The sequence below is a fragment of the Pantherophis guttatus genome, chromosome 3, assembly GCF_059756535.1.
Source record: "Pantherophis guttatus breed Tessera chromosome 3, ASM5975653v1, whole genome shotgun sequence".
Taxonomy (NCBI): Eukaryota; Metazoa; Chordata; class Lepidosauria; order Squamata; family Colubridae; genus Pantherophis; species Pantherophis guttatus.
Window position 1 is genome coordinate 148,911,068 of NC_142065.1, and position 18,748 is coordinate 148,929,815.

At 39.3% G+C, this 18,748-nt stretch overlaps 1 long non-coding RNA gene across 1 annotated transcript in view; it reads left to right on the top strand.

Moving 5' to 3' along the window:
- Window positions 1–841: 841 nt before the first annotated feature.
- Window positions 842–18,748, top strand: part of LOC117672348 (uncharacterized) — a 50,444-nt gene continuing 32,537 nt past the window's right edge. The window contains exon 1 of the long non-coding RNA XR_004593184.3: window positions 842–950. This is a non-coding gene — a long non-coding RNA (uncharacterized LOC117672348). The remainder of the gene's footprint in view (window positions 951–18,748) is intronic.

Genomic DNA, 18,748 nt, shown 5'->3' on the forward strand with positions numbered 1-18,748 from the left:
TAATGGATCTTAAGGTGCCATAGATCAATCAGTTGCTCAAATCTTTATTATAGTCAAAGCCCAGGATAAGGAGGGAGGAATACAGTCAATTAAAAAGCTTAAAAATACATCAAAGTTTAAAAATAATAAAAAGATAAAGGGGAAACAAAACTATATATACAAAAGACATCTAAAAGTAATCTAAAAGGAGCGTTATGAGCATTAGATGGGTGCAGGAAAGCATGAAGATTAATATACAGACTAACTCTATCACAATACAACACAAGGCACTCTAGAATGACAAAGCTACAAGCTCATTAAGACTATAGTTTATGGCACAGGTCGTCACCTGATAAATTTTAAGGCTTGCTGTGCAGATCCTGCCAACATTTTACGTTGTAGCAGAGTTAATATTTGAGAGAAGCAGAGAGGTGTAAAATTGTCCAGTACACCCGGCGTATCTATGCAATAACTGTACGATGAAGCTAGTATGAATGTCTCTAGAATACAGGCATTGGAGAAGAAGTACATGCTATGTTGTTTCTATGTCTCCAGGTAAGGAATTTTTCTACATCGACCTTCAAGAACAGCACATTACTATAGAGCCCGTTAAAGTATATGGGCGTTACTGTTTTATTTATTTATTTATTTATTATTTATTTATTACATGTTTCAAATATATATTCTATCTTTTATAAGCAGCAACCATGCTTATTGGTTAGTCTGCTGTGGATTTTGGCAATGAGTTTGTTATTGGTGCCAAGGTTAAAGTTGCCCCATTGGGGTTTGTGACATTGCCTAGTTGTGGCTTTGTGATGTCATTCAGTGGCAATGCTTTGTTTCCTGACAGACTCAGTGCAACAGATCAACCTGCCCTGGGAAAGATGGTGGTGTGGTGGATTGCTTTTCGTGGGCTTTTTGGACTGAGAGGCTGCCCGGACTCTGCAAAAGACACAGAAGACTGCTTGAAGGTTATGATGGGCTGAATTGGGAGGGCCAATGATAGTTTAGGGCAGATTCCATGGAAGTCATGGTTCCCTTCCAAACACCATTTTGTTTCTGGGTCCCAAGCTGAGGCCAAAATGGTGGGAGTGTCCCATGTTTGGAGTAGTTTGCTCTCCCTTGGATGACAGCCAGGAGGGGATTGGGGTTGAATAGAATAGGGAAACTCCTGGCCAGCTTACCAAGAGTGTTTGATGGAGGAGGCCATTGTAGGTAAGTCAAGTGAGGAGGAGGGTTGTTGAGTCCCTGGTGGCACTGAGAGCTTGAGCTAAAGTTCCGGGAGGATTCAACTATCTCTTCTTTCAAGGTGAATGAGTATAAAGGAAGGATATGGGATCATAATTATAATTGATTATAGTTTTTCCATCTTGCTACAAATGTATACTTTTTTAAAAAAAAAATCTAAGTCTCTTCAAATTTTATTAATGACTTTAAGTGCTTCCATGTAGACAAAATACTTCTCAAAATAGTTTTAAAATGTTATAGCAATCTTGTACTCCAGTAAGCCAAATAAACAGCAAATACCTAGAGCAGGGGTGTCAAACTCAAGGCCCGGGGGCCAGATCCGGCCCACGGGGTGCTTAGATCTGGCCCACAGGGCTGCCCTAGAAACAGCAAAGGACCGGCCCGCAGTGCTTCTGTCAGTAAAAACAGGCTCCATTTTCACTGGCAGAGGGCAGCCGGTGGCTGTTGCAGCTGAAAATGGGGCTCTGCAGCCCATTTTCACTGGTAGAGTGCTTGGGCCACCACAGATGCCCCCGACACAAGTGACTTCAAGCTGGCCATGCCCACCCTGGCCACACCCACCCCACCCCTGAGATCAAACTCAACTCTGATGCAGCCCTCAACAAAATCGAGTTTGACACCCCTGACCTAGAGAAAAGAACATTTAAGTAATGAATATGAATCAAAATAAACATAATGCAATAATGTGATAAAAAGGAAAATGTTTCTTGTAAATGTACACTGGTAATGAGATGTTTTTAATACATCCTTCCATTTAATTAACAAATGATTCTGCTAGTCCATATTCGAAGGTTGAATCAACCTTATTTTTAAGTTGCTTTTCGTGAACTGCTCTTGAACTTTTAGTAGTTCAGGTTGCAGATTTATAATAAATTTGTCATGAGATTGTTCCTTTTCTTCAAAAGACTTTATTCTGATTTCATGAGAAATAATACTTCTCTTTAATGCTTCCAAATCTTCACCAAATTTAATAGCTGGGCCTTTCATAATTTTAGTTTTTCCATGGATTCCAGTTTCCTAACCTGTAAATCTGATTCCATTTAGTTAGGGATTGCCTGAAGTTTTACCATGAATTCAACCCTTGTAATTTTCTTCTTCTCATTGAGATAGCAAGACATCTGAGGTTAATATTGCTTTATCTATGTCCGAAGAGTCCTGGAGAGGCAGTGATTGTTCCTCTTTTTGTGGGATATCAAGAGTATGTAAGCTTAACTAGTTTTCCTCCCTTTTCATTATTTGGAGTTCCTTGCTGATGATAGCAATAGCAATAGCATTTAGACTTATATACCGCTTTACAGCCTTCTCTAAGCTGTTTACAGAGTCAGCATATTGCTCCCAACAATTTGGTTCCTCATTTTACCCACCTATGGGAAGGATGGAAGGCTGAGTTGACTTTGAGCTGGTGAGAATCGAACTGCCAAATTGCAGGCAGATTGCAGGCAGCAGAAGTAGCCTGCAGTACTGCACTCTAACCAGGGTGGATTCTACTTACCTTTACTACCGGTTTGCAATGGGGCCGTGCGCACGCGCTTGCTTTGCTCACGCGCACACTCTTCTGCGCATGCACAGAAGCGTTCTGATGACATCAGGGTCGATGGGCGGAGCCTCCCGCCGGTTTTACTACCAGTTCTATAGAACCGGCCCAAACCGGGGGCAACCTACCACTGACTCTAACCACTGTGCCATCACGGCTTATGATGACTTAAAGGGAGCTGCCTTTTTCATTTTGTGGGTCACATCACTGAAATAATGTCCCATTTAAGTTCTTAAAGCAAACTGGGAGAGTTTGGGTATAAACCACTCACTTTTGACTATAGGCAATTTCATACACAGGGTTGGAACAAGGTAAAGGAAGGGAACTGGAACTTGTGTAAACTTGTTATCCAAGAGATTGATTGCTTCTTTACTTCCAGGTACCTCTATAATGTCAGTTACTGACTTCAACATGACAGATATAACAGGATGATTGAAGCCCTGCTCATTTTAACATGTGTGAGATCTGTACAACATATGTTAAAAAGCAATAAGGCTTCAGATCATGCCTGCCATTTTGAAGTCATCTTCTCAATTGTTGAATACAAGGAAACAATTTATTTTAACTGCCCTTTAAGAGAAAACTCTATCAGACTCCTTCTGTAACAGTATACTTCTATTTCATTAATGTTTTGTGTTTTTAAAATACATTTAAAAATATAGTCCACATATTCAGCTTTTTGTTTTGTTTTGTTTTAAGTTTGTAAAGCTCCCCCTACCCATTCATGACAGTCAAGCTTTTTCATCATTAAAAGTGAATATAATTTATGTTCTCTTTTAAACAATACGTAGCAACAATTTATTATCAACCTAGTACATATACCAATCTGAACTACATCTGTTTCTTTAAAATCTATCTCTCCAGTGGATGCCAATTTCCCATCCCCTGGGATTCTTGGAAGCTGTGTTTGTACATTTAAAATTTAGACTTAAAAAGAAAACACCTTACATGACATAATTACAGTGATTGAGAACACTTTCTTTAAAAAGAGACATTAATTTTTTTCCCTGAGACTCTATTCTCAGTGGGTTTTGTTATATTTATGAAGCTTGAAAAAGAAACAGATTTTCCTGCTGATTCAGTCAAAAGCAAAAGTACAACTTTTACACGTATTCAAAACGGCTTCCCCCCCCCATTAAAAAAAATATTATAAATATGTTTAAGGAAGAAATGTAGACTTTGAGGAAAGAAGGTTGTTTAGAGCAAGAAGGTTTTTAAGTTCTTTAGATAACAAGGACATCATGGTTTAACAGCAATAGCAATAGTACCTAGACTTATATATCGCTTCACAGTGCTTTACAGTAGCCCTCTCTAAGTGGTTTTATAGAGTCAGCATATTGCCCCCAACAATCTGGATCTTCATTTTCCTGACCTCAGAAGGATGGAAGGCTGAGTCAAACTTGAGCCGGTGAGAATCGAACCGCCAAACTGCAAACAGCCGACAGAAGTAGTCTGCAGTACTGCATTCTAAACACTGCGCCACCATGGCTCTTTAAAGTACTATGATCTTCTTCTTCTTCTTCTTCTTCTTCCTAGCATATTCCCGCAAGTGCAGGGTACTATGATGGGCTCCACAAATCAACCAAAGAAGCAAAATAGCTATAAAGAACAAGGTTTGCCCTGGACAGTGAGCAGAGTACAAACATGCCCCAAAGTATTGCCTTAAGTTATTGTCTTCATGTGGTTTCTCAGGGTTAGTAAGACAGGCTTGGGTCATCCTTTATTTGTTGCAATGATAATGTTGAGTTTTTACTCTTTGGCAACAGCCTTCTTGTCAACCGCATGAGGTTGTGGTTCACCACTTATTATGCTTCACCACTTATTATATTGAAAATGAAGTCAGGTCACCGGTAGTGAGTAGGAATGTAAATTCGATTTCTGCCTGTTTCAAGGCATTGCTGCATGCTCCCTTCCTGTCCCCATTCTGCTTTGTCTACCAACATTATGATGTTATCTCCCTAAAGGGAGTTGGAACTGGAAGTGTGAAATATCACGAAGACCCTATTTTCTGGGGCTTGAAACATTGTACTAGTAAAATAGAGAATCTAAAAAATTGGACTGATCAACTTCCCCCCATTGTCTTCTTTTTTTTTTTTACATATTTTTTTTGTTTTTATTTCTCATTTCTCTTAAGTGTACAGTCTCTTATCCATCATTAATCACTGATCATTCATCTTATCCTTTAACTTTCATTTTTATTTGTTCGGGGCTTTTCTTTTACCATTGACCCCCATTCCCTTCTGAACAGAACATAAAAGGCTCTAGAAAATGGCATTTGTTGACTACATAAAGGAAGGAAAGGAAAGGGAGAGAAGTGGCAAGTAGGCCTTGCTTGTGATTCAGCTCCCTTGTGACTGATGTTTTTTTTTTTAAAAAAAATTCTATATAACTTGAGCTACAACAAAATAGAGTACTTGGAGGGGGAGCATAGGAAGATAGCCTAGTAGACATGTCAAACTGATGCCAGCAGAAAGATGTACCTCATTGGTGAAGTTTTCTCCTCCTGCTAGTGATGTTCTAGAGAAGAGGGCAGGTGATCAACAGCCACACATAATCACAACTGCACCATGTGGCAGGGAGCCAACACAGATGAAGCAAAAAAGCAGGATAAGGGATCAGCAAAAGCAGCAACTTTTTTTTTGTTGTTGTTGCCAATTCAAGGATGGGTGGGGATCACTTTGACTCAGCAGTAGGGAGAAATTCAGAGAAAGTCTATTGTTGCTGCAGAGTAAACTTCAAAGCTGTGCCAGTCTGCTGGGAACGGTGGGCTTTGTGATTAACAGAGCAGGGCTGAGAATGCAAACTTATTTCATGGCATTTCCATTCTCTCCCCCCCCCCCCGAATAATTTTCTGCAACAGGAAAGAGAAAAGAGAGATGCAGGGGGAGATGAAAGAAGCAGCAGTGGGGGAGGTTATAAGTGGAATAAAATAGCATCTACATTACTCCACTACTTTAAAATTCTGCAAAGTGGAATTATTGTTAAAGAAAAGCCTTGTCTGAAAGCACCCCAGCAACAGCTTCAGATCCAGAGTTGTCCATCACCAGCATGCTGGTCTTAAAATGGGGTTGGCAGAAAAACACTGAGACGGATCATAGGAAAAATCCAACTGGTTCTTGTTTCCAAAATCAGTGCATCAGTTTAAACTATAAAGTGGATAATCCTTCCCTAAAGCATCTTTTGAAGCTTTTGAAAACGGCTTTTTAAAAAATTGTGTATGGGTTGATGGCCTTTAGGTGTTGCAGATCCCTTTGTTTAAGCTCCATACTGCGTTTGATTGTCTGATTTCTATTTATAGACAGATCTGCCAGTGTGTCATTTTACACAAGTGACAAATAGCATTATAAAGCTATTCCTAGGCCTGGTGTTATTTCGTCTATGTACTAGATGAGATCAAAAATCTATCTCATTTACTCACATCCATTCTGCAGCCTGCAATTCTTATCCACAGAACTTGTCTCAAAAATGTAAATATCTCTGATTCCATTTAGTTGCCACTCTTGCTGCCTGGTGGATGCATACACTGCTGGATTCTTCTGACTGTAGTGAGGAAATGCTTGTATGTAGGAGTACCTGCCCAATAAGTAGGTTTACATCTTTCAATTTCTCAAATTACTAGTCTCAAAAAACTTTTGTTATGTCTTCCTAATAACAAGGACTCTGATTAGTAGTTTGCTCTTCCTCATGCTCTTTGTTCTGCCCAATGTTGTCCACAGAGATGGATGAAAAAGTCAAGATGATAGCTTTGATACATATCCTGCAAACACTTTTAGTTCTGCCACTTAGCATTGCAGCTCATACCTTCTTATAATCTATCAGTCTAATGATGGTTGTTAGTATCCTTTTCTCTCTGTGACTTTGCATGGGAAACATGTTCTTCCATCAAACAAATGCAAACTACAGCTTGTGCTTTTGAATAAATGACACTGTATACAATAGTGGATAATAATATGCATGTAATGAGGAGTAGAGGCTTCCATCTGCTTTGTGAGAATTGCACATCTATTTTTTGCAGATCAGTGTCCTAAAACTGTGGTACAAATATGTGGGCAGGCAGAAATATCTACATAAATAAAATGGAACAAGTTTGCCACATCCAGAGTACCCAGCCTCGTCTCTGTTTATAATATTTTGTAATATTAATAACTGCTTTTAAAATTTCTTTAAAAAGGCAATACTCTGAAATAATAAGTGTATTTACAAATGTATCCAGATGCTTAGAGAACATATATATGCAGTTATGGATCTTTTTGTTTGTAGTTACAGATTTTAAAAACAAAAATCAGTCTTCCATCTCTGAGTGTTGCTCAGATATATATTTTCTATCTCAAAATATATCTGTTGCTGAGATATATTTGAGACTACATAGGGGCAAACGTGTCAAGTTATAATTCCTATAATTATATGTTTATTAGGTGTAACTATATATAATCCACTTTTCTACTTATGGGTTAGATCCAGTTCAGGCCCATTGAAGTCATTGAGAAAAGTTAGGCATGATAACTTGAGTTCAGCTGATAGTTGCTTTTAAACATGACTAACTCTGGATTCAACCAAGTCAGGTTATAGCTAGAATAAAGCATGCTGTGTTAGTCCTTTCTTCGTCTAGATGATGCAGGAGAAGGCAATGGAGAGATGGCTACTGTTGAAGATGATGGGCCTGGTGTTGGAAAGGGAGGGTTTACTACTGCAGTCAATTTCTTAAAGTAGACATCAAAGAAGATTTATACAGAACTTTTTTTTTTGCTCATCATAAATGGTCCTGTTGCTGAGGCCCTCGGTAACTGTGTGATAACTTGGGTGAACCTCTCTGTATTAGGATCTTGCTCCTCTTTGCTATCCCTGCTTCAATGAGACAAAAGGCTTCAACTAACTCTTTTTTCAAAACCCTTTTTTGGGTCTGGAGTTTTAGGTCCCAATCTTTTTCCTCAAATGTGATCAAATGGTGTACTGGTTCTATAAAGCCTTTATTGGTCAGTAATAGTGTGATATCATTTTCACTAGTGTTTAACTGCAGTGGTTTACCAATATCAACCATAGTTTGCCTGACTTTGACAATGTCATCAACTGTAAAACCCTGAAAGACATGCACAAAATGGAGGCACAATTTGTTCCACCTTCCTTTCCTATCTGATTGCTTCACTTCAACCCAAGAATCAGCAATATTTTTGAAGACATCATAGATGATATATAATTCCTCGAGAATTCCCTTACGCTCATTACATCATCCTGGGTAGTCATAACAACTTACGAGATGGTCCACTGTAAATGACAGGCCGTAAAGGAAGCTATGACTTCCTGCTCCATTGGTTGAAATAGTGATGCAGTATTACAGGGTAAAAATATGACCTTTTCATTGGGGTGAAGGCAGTGGTGGGTTCCTCCCGATTCGGCCCGGTTCCACCGAGCTGGTAGTGCTGACAATATGACGTCACTGAACCGGTTCTGCCCACCCCACCCCCCCACCCACCACGTTATTCTTACCATTTATTTGGCCCCACCCCCCAATCTATTGCTGCCTCCTGAGTCCCAGCTGATGGCTAGAGGAAAAAAAACTGTTTAAACTCTTGCCGTGGGGCTTCAAAGGGCCGCCCTACAGCTGATCAGTGTTAAAAGAAAACAAATGAGTAGACCGGTGCCTGCAAAAATAAATGGGTAGATCGGTACAGCCTGGTAGACCAGTACCTCTGCTAAATCCTAAATAATTGTCACATGACCATCAAGCCACGCCCACAAAATAAGCCACACCCACAGAACCGGTAGTAAAAAAATTTAGAACCCACCCCTGGGTGAAGGTCATCTAAATTGCTTGGATGTCTGGGTGTGGAATTTCATTGGCCATGCAAAAAAATTCAATACTAGGGACAAAATGGTTCAAAAACCAATATTTAAAGTTATAGATCTATAACTTTATATATATATATATATATATATATATATATATATATATATATATATATATCTTTCTTTCTTTCTTTCTTTCTTTCTTTCTTTCTTTCTTTCTTTCTTTTGATTCATAGGTATAAATGTGCGATATTTTTGCAATCAGGGTTTTTTTCCTATGTTGAAAGATGTTAAAATGGCCATGGTGGGATGAAATCTCTATTCATCACTTTCAGACCTGTCAGAAATTTTATGTTGTTTCTTCTGTGACTTATGGGAGACTGGGATAGCACTATTTCGGCCTTTTTAGGCCTCTTCAGCCAGACACACCCATATTTTGTGACTCCTCCCTGTAGAGGTCAAATATTTATTTCTTTTGATTCATAGGTATAAATGTGCGATATTTTTGCAATCAGGGTTTTTTTTCCTATGTTGAAAGATGTTAAAATGGCCATGGTGGGATGAAATCTCTATTCATCATAAGTATATATATATATATCTTTATAGATAAAGTTATAACCTGGCAGTTATAACCCAAACTTTTGCATTTGCCTTCCAAACAACATGAAGAGATGCCATTATGATAGGACAAAGTGTTCTTGGATTTACACAAGCAACGGCTTGAGTTTGAAATTCCCAGATAGGTTACCTTCTAATAATAACATTAGCATGTCTTTAATACCTTATGTCCTTGTGCACTTTTTTCTTTCCCCCCCCAAAAATATAGGTCCTTTCAGACCTCCTCACCCCCCCACCCAAAAGAAGCCAGTTTCATATACATGAAATATTTGATCTGGCTAATAATCTCCCTCAATGTTTTTTTTTTTCAACATTTCAGGAAAATCATGTACAGCACTTATATTGACATTCTCTTGCATGTTAATATTATATACATTTGTCCTCAGTTTGACACAATTAAACCCACTCCTTCATTCTTCATCATAATCACTTGCTGCATGTGCAGCTTTTAAAATAATTGAAAAGGCTTCCAGCCTTTTCTTGCAATACAGTAAGGCTAATAGGCATATGATTTTGACTTCCTAACCAAATTATCAATAGCCCTTCCATTTCAATGATTAAACCACAGCGTTAGAGGGAAAAAAAATGGTAGCTTTCATCTGAGCGGGGCCTTTCACATGCTCTATTATTCTCACTTTATCTTTAAATTGACCAGCTGTAGCCTAACACTTTTCCAATGATTGATCCTATTGCTTTATTCTACTTTACTTAATTTTCAATCGTAATCATCCCCCCCTCCGCTTTTTTTAATGCGTAACTAGGACTTGCATTGCATTTACTCTCTGGAGGCATGGTTACAAGGGTAAATAAGAGAAAAATGTAAGCCAAATACAAAATTACACAGTCAACGGCGTCACAGCCTGACCAGGTGGCTCAGTGGCTAAGACACTGAGCTTGTTGATCAGAAAGGTCGGCAGTTCGGTGGTTTGAATCCCTAGTACAGGTCTCCTGCGTGAGCAGGGGGGTGGACTAGATCAGTGATGGCTAACCTTTTCCAGACCAAGTGCCCAAAGTGTACTCGTGCGTGCACCCGAACCCTCAAAATGCAATGTGCGTGCCCCCCCGCATGCACCCTGCCACCCCCTGCCTGTACACGTGCCCCCCCTGCACGTACCCTGCCACCCATGTGGCAGAGACCTGACAACCAGCTGGCCGGCAGCAGGCGCATGCGTGGCAGAGCTGAACTGGGGCAATGGCTCGCGTGCCCACAGAGAGGGCGCTGCGTGCCACCTGTGGCACACGTGACATAGGTTCGCCATCACAGGACTAGATAATCTCCAAGGTCCCTTCTAACTCTGTTACTATTAAACTGTTAAACACCACAGGATTTGACTTAAAATGGCAGACAGCATTCTCCTTCCTCAAACTGACAAACCCTGGAAGCTGCACTACCTTACAAAGTAGTGTGTGCATTCGTTATTATGAACCATTATACTTAACTCATTTTTTATATATATATAATAGGCTTTATAGCAGTCTGTTTGTAAGTAAGAGTTGTCCTTAAGCCAGGGGACTGCCCGTATTTGAAATATAAACGTAATGATATGTATAGGATATGTATTAACCACTTTCATCTTCAGTGTAAATTTAATCCTCAGCTATATACAGGATTAGTTCAAGGATTGTTGAAATAATGCATGCAAAGGGCTTTCAGCACTTCAAAAGTTATATAAAAGCAAAGTGCTATAATACTGGATGGATGATGTACCACATGCGTAACCCTTATTTCTTTTCTAAAAGAAATGTGCCAAAATGAAATGAACTATTTTCTTATTGCAAGGGTGCAGGCTCCAATACATTTGCATTGCTAATTTCTTGCAGACCTTTTGACCTCGAGACAAGGACGAAAACACGAGAAACAGTTTGCTAAACACGTTCTTTCATTCTACTGATGGAGAACCCCAGTGCCCTTTACAAATGCAGCATCACCTTGTAACTGATGCTAATTATCTGATCAGATGGCAAACACAAACGTTGCTCAGTTCCCTATGAAATGTGTTAGTCTCAAAAGAGGAGGGAGTGAGAGGAAAGTCCTTTCTTTTCTTTTTTTCTTCAAGCTGATTTACAGCTCCTGGGAAACTCCATTTGCTTTTCAATTCAAGGCAAACCTTCTGCAGCTAAGCCATAAATTCACGGAAGAAAAGAAGAACATGCAATCTTAATTGGGAGTATTTGGGGGGGAAATTGCTTGTTTCACAGCCGAAATGATTTCTTCTGATAAGGAGAGGGAAGCCTAAGCGATATAAAACGTGACACATAATGTAGCCATCCGATGAGCTGTGAATGTAACAATATCGATTTTAGTGAGGGCACAATGGATTCCTGATTAATCACAGCTCCTTCCATGGATAGGTAACTCAGCCTGAAATTCTGTATTTGTTCCTCCCTCCCCCTATGTTTGCTTTTATTGGAAGGGTGACAAAAAGCAGAAGCTGTCTTTCTTTTAACTGGCTACCAGCTCCCTAATTCTGCAACCCTGCCTAATACATATGCTATCATCATGAAGAATCGAAACATAAATCATCAAAGCAAAGCTTCTTGGAAAGAATGCACAATTGCCTCTGGGTGACCACAAAAGCATTCTCTCCCTCTCTCCCTCCCTCTCCCTCTCCCTCCCTCTCTCTTTCTCCCTCTCTGTCTCTCTGTCTCTCTCTCTCTCTGTGTGTGTGTGTCTCTCTCTCCATTTGCACCATTTTTATCTGATTCTGGCAGATGCCTCCTGAATGACTTTTCTTTGCATGGCACCCTTCCAACCTAATTTGTGAACCTTGTTTCACACCGTTTTCAAAGTAGGTCATATGCAGTAATCTCAGCTGCAGAGAGATACCCTGTCAGCAGCAGTCACTAGAGGATACAGGGAGGACGGCAGGCCCAGCCAATCACAGCGAAGGTTGGTCTAAGGAGCACGAGAGCTGTGCAATGCCAGCCGCTTCAAGGCCATTCACATTAGGGTGTGTGCCTTGTTCAAACAGCTGAGAGAAATGCTCCAGCAGAGCTGGCTTCGCTCTTTGCCACTAACAGCTGTCCAAGGGCCAACCAGTCCTTTGGAAGGCACCAGCGGCAAGGGCTTAAATATTAACCTTAATGAAAATACAGAATAAGGAGAAATCTAACCTTTACTCAGAGCAGCCAGACTCAGCTAATGCTGATGTGTAGGATTTCCACAGGAAGAGTTTACTAGAGCCTCCGTCTAGCATATTGCCTCACTGCAGAAGTCACTCAAGTGTTCCTCATTTCATTAAAAAATGTTTGTATATATTATGCCTTGAAACAAAGAACACCGAGTTACTCTTTCAAAATTGCAAATGTGCTGTATTGTGGGGAGGGTTTAGTCTCAACTGAAAAATCAATTTTGGCAGGGATGTGTGAGATGTGTGTGTGTGTGTGTGTGTGTGTGTGTGTGTATGTATGTATGTATATGTTGCGTTGAGCCTTCCTTTAGGCTAGTACAGCTATATTGTTCTATGTTCAGCATTTTAGATTTCTCTGTCATGTGATTAAGTAGACGTGATTTCACTTGCTTCATGTTAATTATTAGTCTCTGTTGGGCAGCTAACTTCACTTATTGTGCTGCAATGTTTAATTGCTTCATTTTTCTTGACTGGATAACTTCCATGTATACCATATTGAAATACTGGCCTTATAAACTGGGAATGAAGAGATTTATAATCTAATGTAAATAAACAAAATCAATTCAGAAAACTGCTTAAGGACCTAGTTCTCATAGATTTGGAGAGTATGCATACATCCAGGGGTCAACTGAAAAAGGAGAGATAAAAAACCAAAAAATGAAGTCCCGCCCTGCAATATTTGTTCACACCCACACATACACACACACACACACATTTGCCTGCTTGTAATGCTCTTTTAGGGTGAGCAACATTTTGTAGAGTACAGAAAAAAATGTTGTTGATAGGAGAAATGATCAAACAAATATTACCTCATATTTGTTCACACACACAAACACACACACACGGCGGGTGGGGGTGATTTTAGTATATATTATATTATATTATATTATATTATATTATATTATATTATATTATATTATATTATATTATAGTATAGTATAGTATAGTATAGTATAGTATATTATATTATTATATTATATTATACTATATTATATTATACTATATTATATTATATTATTATAATATTATATTGGTTTTATTGTTTTTATATGGTGTTTTATATTCTGTAAGCTGCCTTGAGTCACAATGTGCGAATAGGCAGCAATATAAATTCCCTAAATAAATAAATAAAAATCTTGATATATATACATATACATACACACACACACACTATATATATATATATATATATATATATATATATATATATATATATATATATATATATATATATATATATATACAGAGAGAGAGAGAGAGAGAGTGTGTGTTAGTAGTTTAAAAAAACATGACTGTTAAACGACAAAAAGCCTAATCTTATGTATAAAAATGACAACCCATCAAATCTAGTATTAGGTAAATAGATCAATAAATAACTTCTTCCTGCCTGTTTTCATCTAATACCTTTTACTCTTGGAATGCTCCAGGAGCAAAATGACTATAATTCCTGCCCCTAAAAGAGAAAGTTGCTGGTTTGTAACATGATAGAATTTTTAAAATTACGTCCTACTTTAAAACAAAACCAACAGCCCTCCATTAATGTACTGTTTCATTGTTTTCGCAGTCACCTGAGGTAGAAGTGTTTTATTCCGGCTCCCAATGAGACTTCATATAATGCTCCTACTGGGTTTTGATTACAGCTTTGTATTTGCAAGGCAAGAATGATCACCACTGGGCTATTATAGCACTCATTGCTATATTGACTATATTAAAAGGAAGTTTTTCTCTCTGTAAGGTAGCCAATCAGTTGTTGGAGTTAGCTTGCTACAAACCAAAGATCAGTATCCAAAATATACAGGAGTGCTTAAGGCAACATTTCATAGAAAACAGATATTTCAGAAGCAGAACAGAAAAATGTGCCTTGATGTCACATCAGTGGGGGATTAATAAAGTGGCAATGTTGCCCATTTCCGCCCTCCAAAAGTGGTTATCTGCTTATGCTGATGACAAGATACTTGGATAAATCCAGAGTCTACATTCCCCATTCAATCTTCGACAATATGTGAACATTATATATGCTGTTAACATTCTAAATATATAAACAGACGCTGAGGCAGTATTTTAAAAAATAAAATCCCATTTAAAACTCTCTTACAATCTTGAAACATTGTATTCCTCTGCCAGACAAATATTTCTGCCAATCCCATAAGGAGAAAAGTTTATTTTAGTAGATGGTACAAGGAACGGTTCTAATCTTAATGGACTGGAATTTGTGACAGTAATTAATATTGGACTAGAGGAACTTTTAAAGCAAATGAGATCTTTACTCTTTCTTTGGAAACAATCTATCTAATGTAGAAGCAAAATGTTTTCCAACTCAATAGACTATTGGAAAGAAATTATTTTAAAAGAGTAATAACTGTCCATCCAGCTGTTTGCCCCACAGCATGACAATTCTTTGATAATAACCATTTCAAACAAGTGACTGTCCAGTCTCTTCTTTAAAATCTCCAGTGATAAAGCAGCTCAAACTTTTGAAGGCATGCTGTTTCACTGGTTAATTGTACTCACTGTTAGGAAGTTTTTTCTTAATTCCAGGTTGCTTCTCTCCTTGATTAGTTTCCATCCATTGTTCCTTGTCCTGCCCGCTGGTGCTTTGGAAAATAAGTTGACCCCTCCTCTTTGTGGCAACCTCTCAAATACTGGAATACTGCTACAATGTCCACCCTAGTCCTTCTCTTCTCTAGACTGGGATTCTCCAAATCTTGCAACCCTTCTTCATACGTTTTAGTCTCCAAGTCTTTAATCATCTTAGTTCAAATCAAACCTTTATTGTTAATGCACAACATGTGTACAATGAAATTGAATAGTTGCTCTTCGTTGCACTTTTTCCAAAGTCTGAACATCTTTTTTGTAGTGTGGTGACTAAAACTGGATGCCGTATTCCAGGTGTGGCCTTACTAAGGCTTTATAAAGTGATATTAATACTTCACGTGATTTTGACAAGAATTCCAGAAGTCAAAGGAATGTTGGAAAATATATATATATATACAAAGGAGTTGAAGTTCTGCCCATCTGTATGTCCATGAGCATGGTGGCTCTCCAAAAACTGAACAAAATTTGATCAAACATTTTGAACCTTTGTCATTTCTGAGCCACCAACATCATATTGCATAAGAAAGACAGCTATACAAATCTTGTACATAAATAGAACTGATGTGGGTGGACAGCTTGGCAAAGAAAGTTTGAATTTAAAAATAGCTGGATCAGACTAGGCTTGGGGGAGGCGGGAATCCCCCCTTCCAATTCCCAGTGCTTCCCTATGAGAGTGGCAGCCGGAGAGCTGCATGGAATGTTGGTAACTGCACCATTCCAAGCCCCCATCTGTCCTCCTTCCTGTCATGTGATCCAGAGCAGAGAATATGCAGCCGGCCTCATGCTTCCTATTGTTCATATATTATATATGATCATGTAATTTATATTAGGCATTGCCCCGCCTAAGATCAGGAAAGAGATAGCAGTAGACACTGAGAAAACAAAGGAAGAGAATGAACCTCATCCTCAGCAAACCTGCCAGCTCAGATCTAGAAAAAACTTTATGACAAGAACACACATTCTTGAGGGTACACAAGAACAAAATTGAATTCATGATGAAGGGGACCATTGAGTAAGTAATAACATTAAAGAAGGACATGGCTGAAGGATCCAACCTTATACTACGTGGAGGATCCTGAATAGGTGGTGCAGTTGTTAGAATGAAATATTGCAGGCTAACTCAGCTCACTTCCAGGAGTTCGATTCTAACCAGCTCAAGGTTGACTCAGCCTTCCATCCTTCCCGGGGTGGGTAAAATGTGGACCCAGATTGCTGGAGGCAATATGCTGATTCTGTAAATTGCTTAGAGGGGTCTGTAAAGCACTATGAAGCAATATATAAGTAAGTGCTATTGCTATTGAGGGTTAGAGTGCCTAAGTGTAAAATCAACATGTTCAAGTGGAAGCTTTTAGTATTCACTGTGTGAATGTGGAGAGAGGCAGAGCTTGGCTCAACTGCTGGTATATTAGCTATTACCAGAAACGTGTACTGACAATGACTTATTTTTGGCCAACAACAAAGCCAAGAAGGTGGCTTCATTCTGGCAGTCTAAAGATTGATCTACACACGGAAGAAGAAGAAAACTCAATTTATATCAGGGGTGTCAAACTCAAGGCCCGGGGGCTGGATCCGGCCCATGCGATGCTTAGAACTGCTCCACGGGGCTGCCCTGGAAACAGTGAAGGACTGGCCCACGGTGCCTCTGCCAATGAAAATGGAGCTCAGGAGGGCTGCAGGTGGCCCTCCTGAGCTCCGTTTTCGCTGGCAGAGAGTTGTAGGAGGCCGTAGCAGCCAAAAACGGAGCTCAGGAGCCTGATTTTGCTGGTGGAGTGCTCCAGCCACCACAGGTGCCCCTGACACAAGCAGTGGTGGGTTCCTCCCGGTTCCGCCTGGTTCCGCCAAGCTGGTAGCGGTGACAATATGACATCACCAAACCAGTTCTGCCCCCCCCACCCCCGCGTTATTCTTACCTTTTATTTGGCCCCATCCCCAATCTATTGCTGCCTCCTAAGTCCCAGCTGATCGGCTAGAAGGAAAAAAACTATTTAAACTCTTGCCGCGGGGCTTCAAAGGGCCGCCCTACAGCTGATCAGTGTTAAAAGGCAGTTTGGTGGTAGACCGGTGTCTCCAAAAACAAATGAGTAGACTGGTGCCTGCAAAAATAAATGGGTAGACCAGTGCCTCCAAAAACAAACGGGTAGACCGGTGCCTCCAAAAATAAATGAGTAGACCAGTACAGCTCTGCAAGCAGTTAAAAGCCTGGTAGACCAGTACCTCTGCTAAATCCTAAAGAATTGTCACAGGACCATCAAGCCACGGCCACAAAATAAGCCACGCCCACAGAACCAGTAGTAAAAAAATTTAGAACCCACCCCTGGACACAAGTGACATCAAGCTGGCCACACCCAACTGGCCATGCCAACCCCAGCCCCCCAAGGTCAAACACAACCCTGATGCAGCCCTCAATGAAATCGAGTTTGACACCCCTGATTTACATGGTTGTAAGGATGACCTATGTTCCAGCGAAGAAATAACAAACTGAAAATATGGGAACTAGAATAGTATTTTGGTCCAGTCAAAGGACCAAGGAAAGCCTGCTCTGCTTCAGTAAGGTTTTCAACTTTTTATGCTACATAACTGTGTAATTATTTCAAGAAATAAGTGAAAAACAAGTGTAAAAGCAAATAAAAGGATAAGGGAGTAAGGAATTATGTGAATAACATTTAGTATTACAGAAATGTTAATTATTCACCTTCCATAGAGCAAATGAATGTGTAAAATACTTCCAGAGAATGAGTAAGCACATGATTAAGAAAGTGAATTTGGTAAATTATGCAATTAGTCATTTTGGCAAGAATGACCAAAAATAGGATTATACCACTCTGCACAGTCAGATCATGGATAATAATTGATGAATGATATTATAATTATATTGAACCTCAAAAATCATGAAAGAACAAAACCAGTTAGATATATACTGGGAATCTAATATGATTTAAGTTACTAACCCTATGGAGCCTATTAATCGATTGAAAATATAAACCAACCAATATTATAAAATGGTTGCCAAAACAATAAAAGAAATTCTATTAAATACATTAATTAGTTTAGTTACAACCCTGAGGTTTTCACCAAAGATCTAGGTGTAGAAATCTTGTCTTGCTATATATGTGTGTGTGATATTAAAATATAATAAAATATATAGCCCTGCCATGCACAAGCTTCATTGATGTGGTCCAATTTAAGAAAACCTATAGCATTTCAGTTTTATTGACTGGAATAACAGGATTGATTTCCCTTTTATCTTGCACATTAAAAACCTGAATAAAAATGGGCTTTAGCATGGATTACATATATAATGGCCAGATGGATAATTGTGACAAATAACAACAGATTTAAAACACCTTATCCTTTTTTGTTAACGTAGGACTAGAAACCTATGATCAGCAAGCCATGAATTTAACTGTAAATTAAATTAAAACAAACTTTCCCTGTAGATCTAAGTCATCGTTTTGTTCGCCGTAAAGAGAAGCTGAAACAGACAACGGTATATATTACTTTGTTCTCATTATGTACAAAGATGTGGAGCAGAAAAATGGCTACATCCAGTGTAGCCATTTTTATTGTGTACAATAAAATGAAACCATGTCAGGATTTAAAGAATGGGTTTTGGATAATATTTTCAGAAATATTCACACAGAAGCTATGGAAAGAGACCATGCTTTCCAGTATAGCTCCAACTCCATATAAAGCAGGGGTCCTCAAACTATGGCCCACCTGTGCGGGACCATGAGGCTGCCCTGCCCACATCACCCCGCCCACTCGCCGGCCCCCACCCTTCGGCCGAGTGCAGGACTTACCTTTGCGAGCCCCACGGGATGGAACTGGAAGGTAAGGCAAAGTGCTACTAGAGGTGGGG